Genomic DNA, 15,405 nt, shown 5'->3' with positions numbered 1-15,405 from the left:
AACATTTCTTATTTCCATTTGTACCATCTGCTGCTTGAAGGGATCCTGGATCACTGCTTGATCTCCACGCATGGTTGCTCACATTGCTACAACGAGAACTGCCCGGACATGCAGGGCCTGGTGCGTGTAACACGGATCTTGGTACTGTCCTTAATATTGGCGATGATCAGAGTTCTGCTGCTTTCACATTTCTTCTTGCCCTCATTTTGTTTGTATTCTGCCCACCAGGAGTTTGAATGGAACATGTGGATGGTAAGAGTCAACACACAGTTGCACACCATGCAACAGCCTGACTGTTGATCGACAGGCATGATGGCAGCTTGCCTATTCATATTCTCAGCCCACTAATCTAATTCCTATGGTGACTGGCATCGAAAGGTTGTTTCTTCTTTGCTGGGGGCCAATCACAGTACATGACAGCTACAGAACCAGTCAACAGGATAGTCATGTGACACTGTTTCCGGGCCCCATGCAGGTGTGTTAGGGCTTAGCTGAATGTAGTGTACAGATTATCAGATGAGGTGAAAGGATGCTGGGGCAGAGAGCCTGCTCATTGTGCCTGAAAGCGTCAAGTGGTAAACAGGTGAAATGTCCACTTACACTGTAATCTGAACCGTGGCTTTGACCATCTTCAGTGGAGGGGGGCCATCTGTCAGGGAAATCAGGAAGAAACAGATCTACAGAACACATTTCCTTGATCCTCTGCCATCATGGCTGTGGCGCTGCCCCTTGAAGGGACGCGCATGCGGGGGCGTGACGTTGCACGCCGCCGCGTGCAGCATGAAATAAAAGGGGCGTTCCCGGCCACGACAGTGCGACTGGGAAGCCCGAGCAGTACAGACGTGTGTGCGTGTGATCTGTGCTTGCTGGGGGATTATGGGCATCGCGAGGGGGTTCAGGACCAACCCCCAACAGTTGCGAAGAAGTGGGGATAATGCCTGGGCCCGGCGGTGATTGAAAATCAATGTTTTCCCTGAAACGGAATTCAGATTGCATTTCGTTTCATGCCGTAGGCAGTATATCGACCACGCGGCTGGCGGCCATTTTGAATTTTCAGCCGTGGAACTTCACCGAGCTCCGGTTTGGGCGGTGAGTGGCATCCAGGCCAAATTTTTGGGCCTCTTACGTCGAGTGCAAGCGAGGAGGAGGGCTACAATGGCTGGGCCTGCTTAGCCCAAATGTTCTCTTTGACTCCATTTTTGGAACCCCTGTGCCTACGAAGTGCTGCAGCAGCTGGGGAATTGGTTCTTCATCATCCTCTTCATCATCAGGTTGGAGATCTTTTTCTTCTTCATCCTCTTCATCATCTGTGAGGACTGCTGCAGCAGAGGATCTTCCATTTCTCCTCATCTTGTTCATCATCATGTCTGGCTGCTGTGGCTGTGTATGAGGCCATCTGTGAAGGGGGACACTTTGCCATAGTCACCTTCGCTACCAGGTTGGACATTTCATTTGCCTGGGAGTGTGTCTGGACTGTGTTGTGGTGGTGGGTGTTGAGTTGCGGCCCCCAATTTCCACGCTGGGGGAGCATGTGCGCTCAAGCCCATGAGCGGGTCTGCTGATCAAGACGGTGGACTGCCAGCAGTTCAACAGCAACAGCCTCAGGACGGTGGGCAAGCAGCAGCTCAACAGCAGCCCCCCCAGGACGGCGGACAACCAGCAGCTATACAGCAGCCTCCTCAGGCTCAAGCAGGAGGCCAGGCTCCATTGCCTTAGGCGCCGCCAGTGGTGCAACCGGTTGCTCAGCCAGCAAATCCTGTCATAGCCCAAGCACAAGCCCATGCGGCCCTGCAGCCCATCCCGGAATTTGACGTCACGGGCCCACCATCTAGCTTAGAGCCCAGATGGAAGAGGTGGGTTGATCGCCTCGATATGTACTTTAGGGCCACACAGCTGACGGATGATGACAGCATGCTGGCAACCATGTTGTACTCGGCGGGACCTTCGATCCAGGAGATATTTGAGCCGCTTCCACCAGGGGATGGTTCCTATGCGGCGGCAAAGGCAGAACTCCAGGCTCATTTTCTGTCCCTTGCCAACTCGGACTACGAACGATTTGTGATGCTGTCCGCGAAGCAAAAGGAGGATGAGACTTTGGACACCTTTTATGGACGCTTAAGGCACCTGTCTCTGGCTTGTGCGTGGGCGATGCAGAGGACATGATAATAACAATGCTCATCCAGGCGTGCTCCTCAGGCAAGTTCAGAAGACAGGTCCTAAATGAGCCCGGCACCACGTTGCCCCGCATCCTTGAGCTGGGGCGATGCCATGAGGTGTCTGAGGCTCGGGCAGCAAGGATAGAGGCTGGGTCACGCTCCGTCAAGACAGAGGAGGTGTGTGCCATGTGGCGAGGTGGAAGAGGCATCAGAAGACCTGGTGCTGGACCCCGTGACAGAGCTGGAAGAGCGGGTGAGTCTTGCCAGAAGTGCAGGTATGACCTTCCCCACCCAACGGAGTGCCCAGCGGCGGGAAGGACATGTGGAAGGTGCGGGTTGCCCGATCATTTTTCCCGGGTGTGCAAGGCAGCCCTGCCCGTGATGGTGCCCAGGGACCAGGCCCGGTCCGGGTTCCTTCACCAGAATCGCCCACCGAATGTTGCCCAGGTGGATCAGAGCGAGGAAGATGCCCCGGTGGAGGAAGTAGATGAAGAGGAGGAAGAGAACATCTTCTTCGTCTCCAGTGTGGGGGCCCTGAAAGGGAAGAACAGGAGACAGCCGAGGTGTGTGGTGGAGGTCAACAAGTCACCAGTACCAGTCGTGGTAGACACGGAAGCGTCAGGCAACGTGATGGCCCATGGGCATTATAACGCCATGGACACGCCTCCCAAACTGGTCACACCGAAAACTCGCATCTTTGCATTCGGGGGCCTGGAACCCATACCGTTGAACGGTACCTTCATGGCGAAGGTGGAGCATGATGGCTCGCGGATCACCGCACGGTTCTATGTAACGCCGGTAAGCATGAACACCCTGCTGAGCTGTGCAGCGGCCGAGGCCCTCGGAATCGTCAGTTTTGCTTACTCGATGTACCTCGAGGACATTAACGACCTGCTTGACAAGTATGCCGCCCTATTCAATGGAATTGGACAGATGGCTGGCGACCCGGTGAGGTTGCATATAGACGAATCGGTGCAGCCCATCACCCTAAAACATTGCAGGGTACCCTTTCACCTTCGTGAGCAGGTGGACAGGGAGCTGGACAATCTCATTAATCTTGACATAATTGAGAAGGTGGAGGGTCCGACTCCTTGGGTGTCCCCGATTGTTGTGCCCAGGAAACCCAAGCAACCAGACGCCGTCCGAATCTGTGTCGATATGAGACTTCCGAATAAAGCCATCAAGAGAGAGAGGCACCTTACCCCCACAATCGATTATATCATTGCTGAGGTGCAGGGTGCTCGCTTCTTTTCCAAGCTGGACCTCCGAGCGGGCTACCATCAGGTGGTCCTACACCCAGAATCGAGATACATTACCACGTTCACCACCTCCCGGGGGCCATACCGCTATAAAAGTCTGAGCTTTGGTGTGTCCGCAGCTGCAGAGGTCTTTCAGAATATCATCCGGGGTGCCCTCGCAGACCTAGAGGGCATTTTGAACATTAGTGATGATATCCTGGTGTTTGCCAGGACGGAGGTGGACCATCTGAGGAGGCTGGCCAAGACTTTCGAGAGGCTGCAGTCGCACTACATGGCAAAATAAGAAAACCTAAGCTGGATTGTTGGTCTACGGGGAACATCTAAGTATACTTTCTATGAGGAATAGGATTGTGATTGGTTCTCTACAGTCAGATGAACAAGTATGCCCATCCCTAGTGCAAGTCATCCTCAGTGTCATAAAATACATGACGTTTCATTGGCTTTCAATCTATAGAGCTCTTTGCTACGTGGCCTTCTATAATTGGTTGTCATGCTTGTACCCTTCTGGAATATTCCATTCGCTAGCAGCACGCAAGCTGGTACCCAGGTGCTTGTGGGTGGACTTGACCATGCCTTCCCACCCAATTAGCCCATCATCCATCATCACTGCTGCTGTCTGACATTCGAATTGTCTTTGAACTCGGCCATGCAAAGTATCACTGTGCCTGAGAATAAAGGGGTGTATGAGCACAGTCTTATCTTAATTCTCGATGTAGCGTGCCCAAAGTCTACTTTTCATTTACAGCATATGACAGGAGACCGTGTTTTAGCTCCTTCTTCGCCTTTAATACTATTAAATTAATAAAACTTTGCACTCATAGTGTTTTTCCATAGCACCTCAACAGGAGTTTGCCTCACTTCTCACGTTCATTGTATCTTCTCAAATAGATAACCATTTTCTTGGCTGCCCCACCTCTTGACAATGGGCCAGACAAGCCTTCTCGGATCTTCCTTCATCGTCAGCCGTCTTTCTCTGCTGCGCCACACTTTCAGCCCTGTCTGCTCATGGTGTTCTAGTTTGCTAAAATACGACGTAGAACATCCAGATTCTATATACATATATATAATGGCGGCACCGCCTGCAGTCTATTCACTACATATACCCAGCCTTCATGTTTACTTAGTGTACTTGCGTTACAGCATCTCTACAGTTATGAAGTGGTTTTCCTCAGTGCTCTTCGCATGTTCAATCTTCATTCCCGCACATGAAATGTTACACAACTCTTTACTTCGTCATCAAATTCTATAATGTTTGTATACTCTCTTCCTTGGCATCTCTTGGTGTGTCATCCCTGCTTCATGTGACGTCACCAGTCTCTTGCCTTCACCATTTCACACTTCTTCAGGGACCTCGTTTAAGAGACTGTCATTTCTCCGTCGGTATATATCATATTGGACTTTCTCAATAGATAACTTGTCCTGGGGATTCTTTGTGCGATAGGCACCATTATTGGCATTGTGCATGTCGCAATTTCTGGCTTCGAACATCTAGACATCCTCATCTGAAAAATGCTTCTTTTGGAGTACATATCTTCATTACTCCTTTCAAAGATCCTGCTGATTTTACATGCTCATCAAGACTCATTCGGACTGCAGTGGATCCATCTTCCCACATACTTCTTGTGGTTCCTTGTATACAGGAACTTTGTTCCTGAGGTGCTAGAATACTTGCTTCTATATATTTTCTGATTTCTTTGTCTTTCAGCTCTTTGGGTCCAGACCCACACTCGACATTGATCATGATCTTTATTCCGACTGCCTTCTTTGCTGTCTTCTTGTACTGTGTGATTATTATTCTGATCACACAGAATCTGAACATGATCATCACCAATAGTGCTCCGAGGAACTTGAAGATATTCACCCTCTATTGTGAAACCCATGAGAAGATTGATGAACACCAGCTATAATCTGCAATATCTTCAGTTTCATCTTCCATCTTGTTATGGCCTCTGTCATCGTCCTATTCTCATCGTCGTGAGAAGGTATGAATGTGCAACATGATTGTCAGATTTTGTCACAAATACCTCCATCCATAGCTGTAATTATGTCGAAGACATATCGATTCTGTAGGGTCATCATTCTTATGGCTCTCAATTCTTCCTTGATAGTGTTGAATCCCTTTATGGTAGTGTTGATCGTGTGCAGGAGCTACAATCAGGTAATCTGTAACCATTTGGCATTTGCCATCGTCTGCATCCCTGGCATGAAGATAGTCACAAATACTGACAAAGGCTGACTGAACAACCTGTGTTCATACTGGATTGTATCAAAGGCTTCTATGGACTTGGCTGAAAAGCAGTTCTCCCTCTTTGTGCGTTTAAGAAATCCAACTGATCTCCTCTTTCTTATATGAGCATCAGTTTATGGAAACTCTCCAATGCTCAGGTCACTCTTTGGAATCGCTAATGCTGGAACATGAACAATCACTATAGAACACAGCCTTCCCCAGTCCTTGGGCAACTTCATATAATCTCTGGATCCGCAGGCCCAGTAGCAATCCATTATCGTTACTGTTCCATCCTTCATTCCTGGTTCATTAAAAATGTGGGCACACTGCTGATTCATTCCAACCTTTCTTGTGCCATTGTTCCTGAAACACAAGGATGCATTCGCTAGAGGTACTATCTGCAAAGGCCCTCCTTTATCATCAACCCATGTCAGCAACTTTGCAATGTTCGGCCAATGATGCTTGCATTCATTCTCTGCATGCCACAAAATTGCTTCAGTTTGTCCGTTTAGTGCTGGTGCTTTACATACAATCAAGCCTTCCATCCATCCATTTTGATTAAGCACTGTTCCCTTTACTTGCAGCTGATGTCTCTCTTTGCATCTTCATGTTTCTTCAGGGTCCTTTCATTGACAATTGAGCTTTCTGTTTATTTCCCATCTGATTCCTCCTCCATTCACTCCAGGCTGTTCATATCTTATTACGTGATCACTGGTATGGGGACTCTCTCTTGTCTGTAAAATCATCTTTTTCTGGAGCTGTGTTCTCGATCACCCATACCAAGGATGCTGTTCGAACCTGGAATTGACCTCTCGTATGGCAGAGTGCAAGGTGCATCAGGCAATGATCTTTCTGGACTGCTATTTCTATAGCTATGAAAATCTTGGAATTCCGCATAGCATAAGGTATGAGAACACAAACAAAGCAACTCTCTTTGCATGTTCTCTCTCCCACATTTTTCATGTGTTGATACCACATGTTATTACCGAAGTGCCCTGTGCTGTCTAGATAATTGTCTTCCCTTGTGCTTCTCCTGTGTCTCCCTCTTGCAAGAAGAGTGAGTGCATAATGTTCATTAAGTATATCAATAAGGGTTCTTCCTACAGGGGGAATCATAGGAACACTTGTCATAGAAATGGGTGGCCACACATGTTCCACTGGTGTAGGGATAATCACAAACGGCCTTGGACTTCCAATAATAGACAATTCTGTGAGAGTCACTGGAGTTGGAAGGATCAAAGGGACTTCTACCGTGCTTGGACCAATGAAGTAAGCAGCATGGATCAACAAAATCAGGAAAACAATGATAAATGCTGAGCACGCATTTATTATGCACCAATACATTAATCCTCACCATTTACGATTCTCCACACGTCGTTGAGTTTGCTCCCTTTCCGAAACTGTACCATTCTCTACAGTCCTCATTATGCCTGTATGCTGCTTTAAGGAAGGAGCAAACCTTTTTAATCAGGCAACTCTGTGAGATTATCAGGTAACTATAGGATCTGTTCAACTATCATCTTGCAGAAAAACACATATGTTAGTACTACGCCCAACGAGAGCAGGATACCCTTTAAGTATGTAAACGAAAACAGCTAGAAGTATCCTATGGTCATCTGGATATGTTAGAACCATTGAATTAACCAAACAGAAACTCAGTGAGAAATGCATCTGGAAACTGCACACATTTCCAGTCATCACATTCGAACTCCATATTTGGCATATTTAGTATGTCAACACTTTCTAAAGTCCAGTTCAAAGATTCCTGTGACTCAAGGACTTGGTTTGCACTCCTGCTATAATATCTATAAAGTCCAGGGTGAGCCACAGTCAAATGCACACTTGCATTTATTTAATAAGCAACCTCAGCATCCTTCGTCCTCATCATCGATCGGTTCTGCACATGCTGAGCTTCTTCTTCTTACTTTGCTTCCGAATCGATCGTTGGGGGTGCATCGGTCTCACCAGCATATGGCTTTAAGTCGCTTAGTTGGATCCAGACAGGTCTCTATTGGACTTTTACTGCTGAGGGAGTAATATTCTCTACAATAAAGGGACCACTAAAGCATGGCTTGTTCCACTCGCGGGTGAAGTTGCGTACTAGAACTGAATCTCCAATAAAAAGTCGAGGTACAGGAAGTAGTTCTTGAAGTTTGGTTGCTGAATGGTCTTCATCTGTGTCCTGAGACCGACCTCCCCCTTACGCTTGAGTTGATCTGAAATGACAGAGATACTAGCGGTCATACATGTCAAATAAGCACGTAACTCATTTCCTAACATTTCTGCAGTCTTCTGGGCATCGCGTCTGCTCCTCGATGGAGGAGACAAAGGTGTTCTCATTTGCCTCCCTGTCACTAGCTTGTGGTGTGTGAGATGGTGGTCTGACCCAGGATGATTCCTTAAAGCATATATTGCAAGGGGCAGGGAGTACAGCCATCCCTTCTTCAGTGTCAATTTCAATTTTGCATTTCTCTCTTTAAGGAGACAGTTGAGTCTCTCACATATATTCCATTCACTTGCGGGTGGTAAGCAGAAGAAAACTTGTGTTGTATACTAAGCAATTGGCTCATCTGTTCAAATACTTCATTAACAAAATGGGGCACATTGTTAGCTCTTAGCACCTCACATTCTCCCCATCTGGGAAAGACGTCTCAGACTAAAAACTTTGCTGCACAAGTGGAATCAGGGTGTGTACAAGGACCTGCTTTGATCCACCTAGAAAAGGGACACCCCACCACTATCACAAAACAGCATCCACTACATACTTGCAGCATATCAGCATAATCGATATTTAAATGCTGAAAAGGACTGTTAGGTCGAGGAATCACTCCTCTGATTGTCCACAGTCTATGCACAGCTATAAACTTTTGACATACAATGCAATTAACTACATAAAATGCAACGTGTTCTAACAGGTTTGGTTTGAACCAGGCTCCGCAATAGATGATGCAAGATTTTCCCTAGTTACATGTGCAGGGTAGTGCAGCTGTTCAAGTGCTACCCTTAACAATGCTTCTGGTATCACTGGATTTCCGGTGCTGTCCTGTTGTCATAATGCTTCAGGAAACTAACATGATTCATAACTCCCGATGGACAGGAACTGAAGATGACTTAGAAGATTTCTTCTAATTCATGAACACTCTAGCCTCAAGGATAAGATTCACTCATAGGGGGAGCAGGACATCTATTGAATATTAGTCTGTGTGAAAGAGAACAAACTCAAAACAACAGTTTTTACCAAGTGCACAGACACTAGTATCTATTTTCCATCCAATAAAACCCATCAAGAGCATTCCTTTGAGCCAATTAATGAGATACAGGAGAATTGTGTCAGAAGAAAGTGAGTTTGACAAAAAATCAAAGGACCTGGCTAAGAAATTCCTGGAAAGAGGCAATGACCCAGTTGAAATACAGTCAGATACCAATTAGGAAACTTTAGCCTTGTACCCCAAATTGTCAATATTATTTCCAAAACTACCATTGTTTGCTTATAATAAGAGTAGATCTGTACGCGACCATCTGATTAAATCAGATTTCAGTCATAAGAGAACACAAACTAAGTTATTCAAAGGTACCATCCTGTGCAACAATTGCAACTGTTGCCACAACATTATCAAGGGGAATTTTGTAAGTCATCCATATAAAGGGAATAAGATCCCTTTGAGACATACCTCCACATGTGACACCAAGAATGTCATTTATGGCATAAAGTGTCCCTGTGGCATATATTATGTTGGCCTCACTGGAGCTAAAGCTAAAGTCAGGTGGGGATAACATAAATCTAATGTGCGCCAAATATCCATCAAGTCCCCTGTGGCACAACATTTCAAAGAATTAATACATTCAGTTGCTCAGCTACAGTTTTACATTTTGGAGCAGGTTCAGTTACCAAGACGGGGTGGTAATTTACAGAAACTCTTACAAATAAGGGAAATGTATTGGATAGATAAATTTGACTCCATGCACCCCAAAGGGATGAATCTTGATTGGGATTTATACTGTTACCTGTGAATAAAATATTACTTCACCCAGAGAACATATACAATGTGGCAGAACTATATGATGTATTAGACTAATTGTATGTATGTATATCAACTATTGCACTCACTTACACATCTCTTCCTATGATAGTGGATGACACACAAGTACTGGATGTTTCTCAGACTACCTGTATTAAGCGTACCAGATAAGATGGTTTTCTATTTGCTGAAAATTGTAAAATTTATAAAATGCTTAAGTACCTGTATTAAGTGTACCAGTTAAGATGGTTTTTGATTTTCTGAAAATTGTATGACTAATAAAATGCTTAAGTAATGAAGAATATGGGATTCTAATATATCTTAAATATAACAACTTGTCTTGGATTGCCATCATGATGAGATTGTATGACATAAGATCTTGAATGCATACTCGGTATCCCGTAAAATGTACCGTGTATCCAAACGTGGCACTAAATCCAATATAGGGTAACCACGTAATGCCCTAATCTTGAAATTAGAATAAGCAGTGTCTCATATTGATCACCCAAAAGGAAGATGGTGGAGAGAGAACACAGTACTAGCCATCTGACCACAGTCTGTTTAATGACGAGATATCCGACACAGAACTAGCTAGACAGGTTTTTCGTTACTTCCAATTTGGCGGGCTGGAGCGCCACGTCATTTCTAGTTTATTTCTTGTACCAGCTCAGAGTCGTCACTAAACAACAAACAGAAGCTGTGGACATCAGTGTCCGGTAGGATGTCTCGAGGAACCAAGAGCAGAGCGAAGCTGAGTTGAAAGTAAGTTGCATTACACCCGCGATTTATGTGATCATGGTGCAGAGACCAGCACACTAGCCACTTCATATAAATGATAAAACTTAGAACCTCGCATCTCGTTACTTTCAGCATATCGGCCTGACGCTGAACAGTAACGGCGACACCGCCTAGGAAACGAACCCGCAATACCTAAGGACAATGCTGTTGTCAGTGCTATCTAAATTGCCTAAATTTGGACATACGCGAGTTGCTTCAAATTAGGATTGGTTTTAGACATTGCTTTTCATTAGGTAAGCAATCTTGCCTGACATACAATTATATTTGCACAACAGAGCGGCATGTTACCGAGCGAATCCTAAAGAATCTCTGACCTACATGAAGGGAGACCTTTACGTGTTATATATACCCTGCTGAACTACATTCAGTCAGAATCCACGATATGCGGTACATTATTTAAGGCATCAGAATCTTGTGCTATTAAAACTTTACTTAACAGACTTTAATCTTAGTCAATATGCTATTTCAGCCCATCTTCACACCATAACTTCCAGAAGATTTGATGATGCTAGGGAATGCCTAACTTTTTTCAAAGACGTGATGCACCAGGGACATACATTGGGTGAGTTTTTATTAACAAACATAGACATTTAATTTTCTTTGACTGTTGTTGAGCTTAGTTGGCCTCTCATTGGGACACAGCGCTTATTCAGCGACTTGTCCCACTGGAGGCCAACATAACTCTAGGCCCTCTTCTGTTTATCCCCAGAAGTCGAATCTCAGTTGAATAAGGAAGAGTGAACATTATTACTATTACATACAAACAACTACAGGTTATTGCAGTGAAGCTAGCTCTTAACCTTTTCTGATTTAAATAGTATTTAGCAATTAAAGAATTAATACATTAGACTTAATTAGACTTCAGTTTTCTATATTTTCAGAACTAAAAATGCCCCAGATACCTATACCTGAAGAAGGGCTTTAAGTCCCAAATGTGTAGTAGAAGATAGGTGGACCCCTTGGTCCCTATGTAAATGACACATCTCCTATCAAGATATGTGGAAACTGCTACATTGAGAATTTTATGTTATTATACAACTATTACTAAACATGTCTGAACTCAATTTGTTTTATTTTGTTTAATCCATTAACTCATTTTATGATGCTTTACTAATTTATGAGTTGAAATTACTGTTTTGATTAATCAATTTGTTACTTGAAGATTAAGTGCAAAACCTTCTTCATTTACTAAACCTATTATATTTTTACAAATTCATTTGAGTGTTTTTTCTTTGAATACTTCAGAATTTTGCTTGCAACAGTTTTTTAGTCTATGTGTGACCTTGTTTGTACCTCGTGGCAATCGAGGTACCAATCTGTTTCACATTGTTTTGATCTGGTAGCACAGATCTAACAGGGAGCATCTAAAATTTATTGAAATTGACTGTTAACGTTTACCTATTAAAGAGTGACTTTTTGAAAGAAATTGATTGCACCTCTATAACCTTAATTGTCCGGGGATATGGAACAGCCCCTTCATTTCCACAATTCCTGCTCTTCCTGTGGTGCACTGCCTTGAACTTCCAGCAACTTTGCTCTCGGTGAATGATTAAACCCTTCATTTACTGTCATCATTGTGACTATTTTTTCCTTTACATTTGGAGTATCAAAACTTGAAATATCTGGCGAATATGCAACTCTTTTGGCCTCTTTGCGGCTTCATTCCCACGACAGATAAAGTCAGTTCGCTTAGTATGTTCTGCACATTTAACTATTGCAATGGCTACCAGGAGTTGTAGTGCCTTAATAAGCCTGTCAAATAATGCTGCGTGCTGCACTGGAGTGCCGTCTGCTCAGAGATAGCCCCTCCTTTTCCAACATGCTAGCCCTGCATGCACGGTCGACGTCACATAGACGGAGTCACTGTACACCGTTACTTCCTGCCTTGCATGTTTCTCAAGGATGACAATAAGCGCCACCAAATCTGCTGATTGTGCTGAAAAGTGAGACAGTAGTCTTGCACTTGTTACCACTTCAAATTCACTGTTGGCTCTGTGTCTTACCACAGCTGAACCTGAATGCCTTTCCCCACTCATTTGATTAATTTTCAAAGAACCATCAATAAAGAGAATCTCCCCCCCTGCTAGCACATTTTCCTCTATGCGCAGGATGTCGTCATATAATTACTCATAGTTGGCGCAATCATGCACATGCTCAGCTACAAACATGCCAGGGTTCACTATTTTACACCTTACTATTTTGATTGCTGGATTCAATATAACCACTTCATATGCAGAAGCTCTCTGAGATGTCAATGTGCCCTTAGGTTTCTCCAAAACGGCAAACAAAGCATGCTCAACAAACAATGTCATGGAATACCCATCACAATACTGGTAGACTTCTCGATTGTGTACGCGGCTGCTGCTAACAGTAATTGTTCACAAGGAAAGTGCCCTCTCATAACTGGATCCAGAATCCCACTATAATATGCCAGAGGTTTATACCCTAACGTACTCCTCTGTGTAAGCAATGCTGTCATGACTGTCCCATTTGTGTGCGAAAATATAAAAGAACTCAACATCATAGTTGGGAATTCCTAAAACTGGAGCTGTACAAATTGCTTTCTTCAGTTCTTCAAACCAACCCTCCATTTCCTCAGTCCATTCTATTCTTTCCTTATTCACTTATGTTTTCTTCAGAGCCTGCAAAAGGAGTCTTGTATATGAACTATAAACAAACACCCACACTCTAACATAGTTGCTTAATCCTAAAGACTGTTGCATGTGTTTTACTGTGATGCGGTTTTGCTGTTTTTATAATTGCCTCAGCTCTTTCAAGTGTGACCCTTTTTCCCTCATGTGAGATTAACTGACCTATATATAACACTTCTTCTTGACAATATTGAAAATTCTCTTTGTCTTCCTTATATCCCTTGTCTGCTAGGATAGTCATTAACTGAATCGAGTCTTGTCTACGCTCATCTTCTGTTGTGCTACAAACCAAAATATCATCTACGTACTGTATCACAACGCTTTTCAAATCAATATTGTTTAAATCCATCTGAAGGACCCTATTAAAGATTGATGGAGACTCACAGTACCCTTGGGGCAAACGAGTGCTTTTCAGTTTGGTTTGGCGAAAAGTTAATTATGTAAGGTCTTGGGAGTCCTTATGCAACGGAATTGAGAAAAACACATTTTTCAATTGAATCACCAAAAAATATTGTGCTTCTGCTGGGATACTACATAGTATCGTCACCAGATTTGGAACTAAAGGAAACTCTGCCTCCACAATCTGGTTAATCAATCTCATATCTTGAATAAATCTCCATGGCCCTCCCTTTGATTTCTTAATAGGATACACTGCCTGTGACTCTGACATCACTAAAATACCTTGTTCCATCAGGGCTGATATAGTCTTAAAAAAAACCTCATCCGCCTCTCGAGACATGGGGTACTGTCTTGCTTGAGGTGAAATTGCTCCTGGCTTTAGCTTAATCTTGACCTCCCCTATTCCCTTCAATAGTCCTACATCATAGGGGCATCTAGTTCATAGAGAGTTTGGCACTTGTTCCAAATCTTCATAAACAAATGCTGGATGATGTCGTACTATCACCATTCTCTGTGGGATCTCTCGTTTTTCTATTCTTATCCAATATGTAATGCTCATCTCGAATATCACTTCATCATTTGATGGATCATCTCTTAACATATCCTCGTCAGTGATGTCAGTCAATCTATAACCTTCCCCAATGGCAATCACTGTACTTCGTGGCCTGCCCTCGTCATCGGTTCCTTCGAGCATGGCCATCTCCCCTCGTACTATGGCTACATTTAATTCTAGGGGAATAATCTGTCCCCCTCTTCATCCATAGGTATCTGTGGCATGAACAAAAACTCATCAGATATTCTCATAATTGTTCCCACTAAGACGGGTAGCCATGTTAACAAAACACGTACCCTGTGAAGAAAAACATAAGGCTTTAGTGGCATGCCTCGCAGAGACATTTGCCCTGTAAATGCCATTATAAATTCACCCACATTCATATAATGTATCCCTGGAGTAGAACACACTATGCCTTCATCTGTAAAAGTAATCTGTCATATTAAGCTTTGTTATTAAATATCTTCTTATAATGTTAACTGACGTCTGTCTTGAATACAATAATGGAACACACATGTCACACTCTCCTATGGAGACTGGTAATTATTCCGTAAAAGGAACTCAACTCGTAGCTCCAGAGAAACCTTGCACATTCATGGCATTTCCCAACATTGGGTATTTTCCCTCTTGTATACATGAACGAGTAGCCCCAGTATCTACTAAAAAAGAAAAAGATTAGCCTCCTGTCATCACATGAACCCTTGGTTCCTCTTGGGTGTCTGGTGTCACTGATAGTACTGAACACATCAAATTGCCCTGTGAGCTGTCCTATTGTGGACGCATACTTAGCCCCGTACCTGTGAAAGGTCTTCCTCCTACTACAGTGACACCACCTAATCTAGGTGTCAGTAGTTGTCCCGTGTTCGTATTCTGCTGTATCTGCATGGGTGCGTGTTGTGACTGCCCTTGTGGTGGATTCAACTTTGCTTGCTCTGGCTGCAATGCCTGTCGCATTTGCGGCGCTTGTGCTTGATACACTGTCTGATCTTGGACAAACCCATCCCTAGCTTGAAAATTGCCCATTCTGTACATACCCTTTGCTTCGACAGGTGCACGCAATGTGCCCTGTCATCCCACATGTCCAACATACAGGAGGAGCTCTTCTGATTTGTCCCCCTTGATTAAATTCTCCTAGCATATTCTGATTATCATTCTGCATATTCTGAAAACTGCCTTGATTATTCTGAAAACCACCTCTTCCTCTGTAGCTCATTCCTCTGCCTCACAGCAAAACCCCATTCCCTCCTTGATCCATTTGGCATTGATTATTCACCTGTGATGTACCCACTGCTTGGTGCATTCCCAATCCTTCTCCGCTTGTCAATATCGCCCCTTCTATGGCG

This window comes from Ambystoma mexicanum, chromosome 7q (assembly GCF_040938575.1).
Source record: "Ambystoma mexicanum isolate Mex_15411 chromosome 7q, UKY_AmexF1_1, whole genome shotgun sequence".
NCBI lineage: Eukaryota > Metazoa > Chordata > Amphibia > Caudata > Ambystomatidae > Ambystoma > Ambystoma mexicanum.
Note: the sequence above shows the minus strand (reverse complement) of the source record.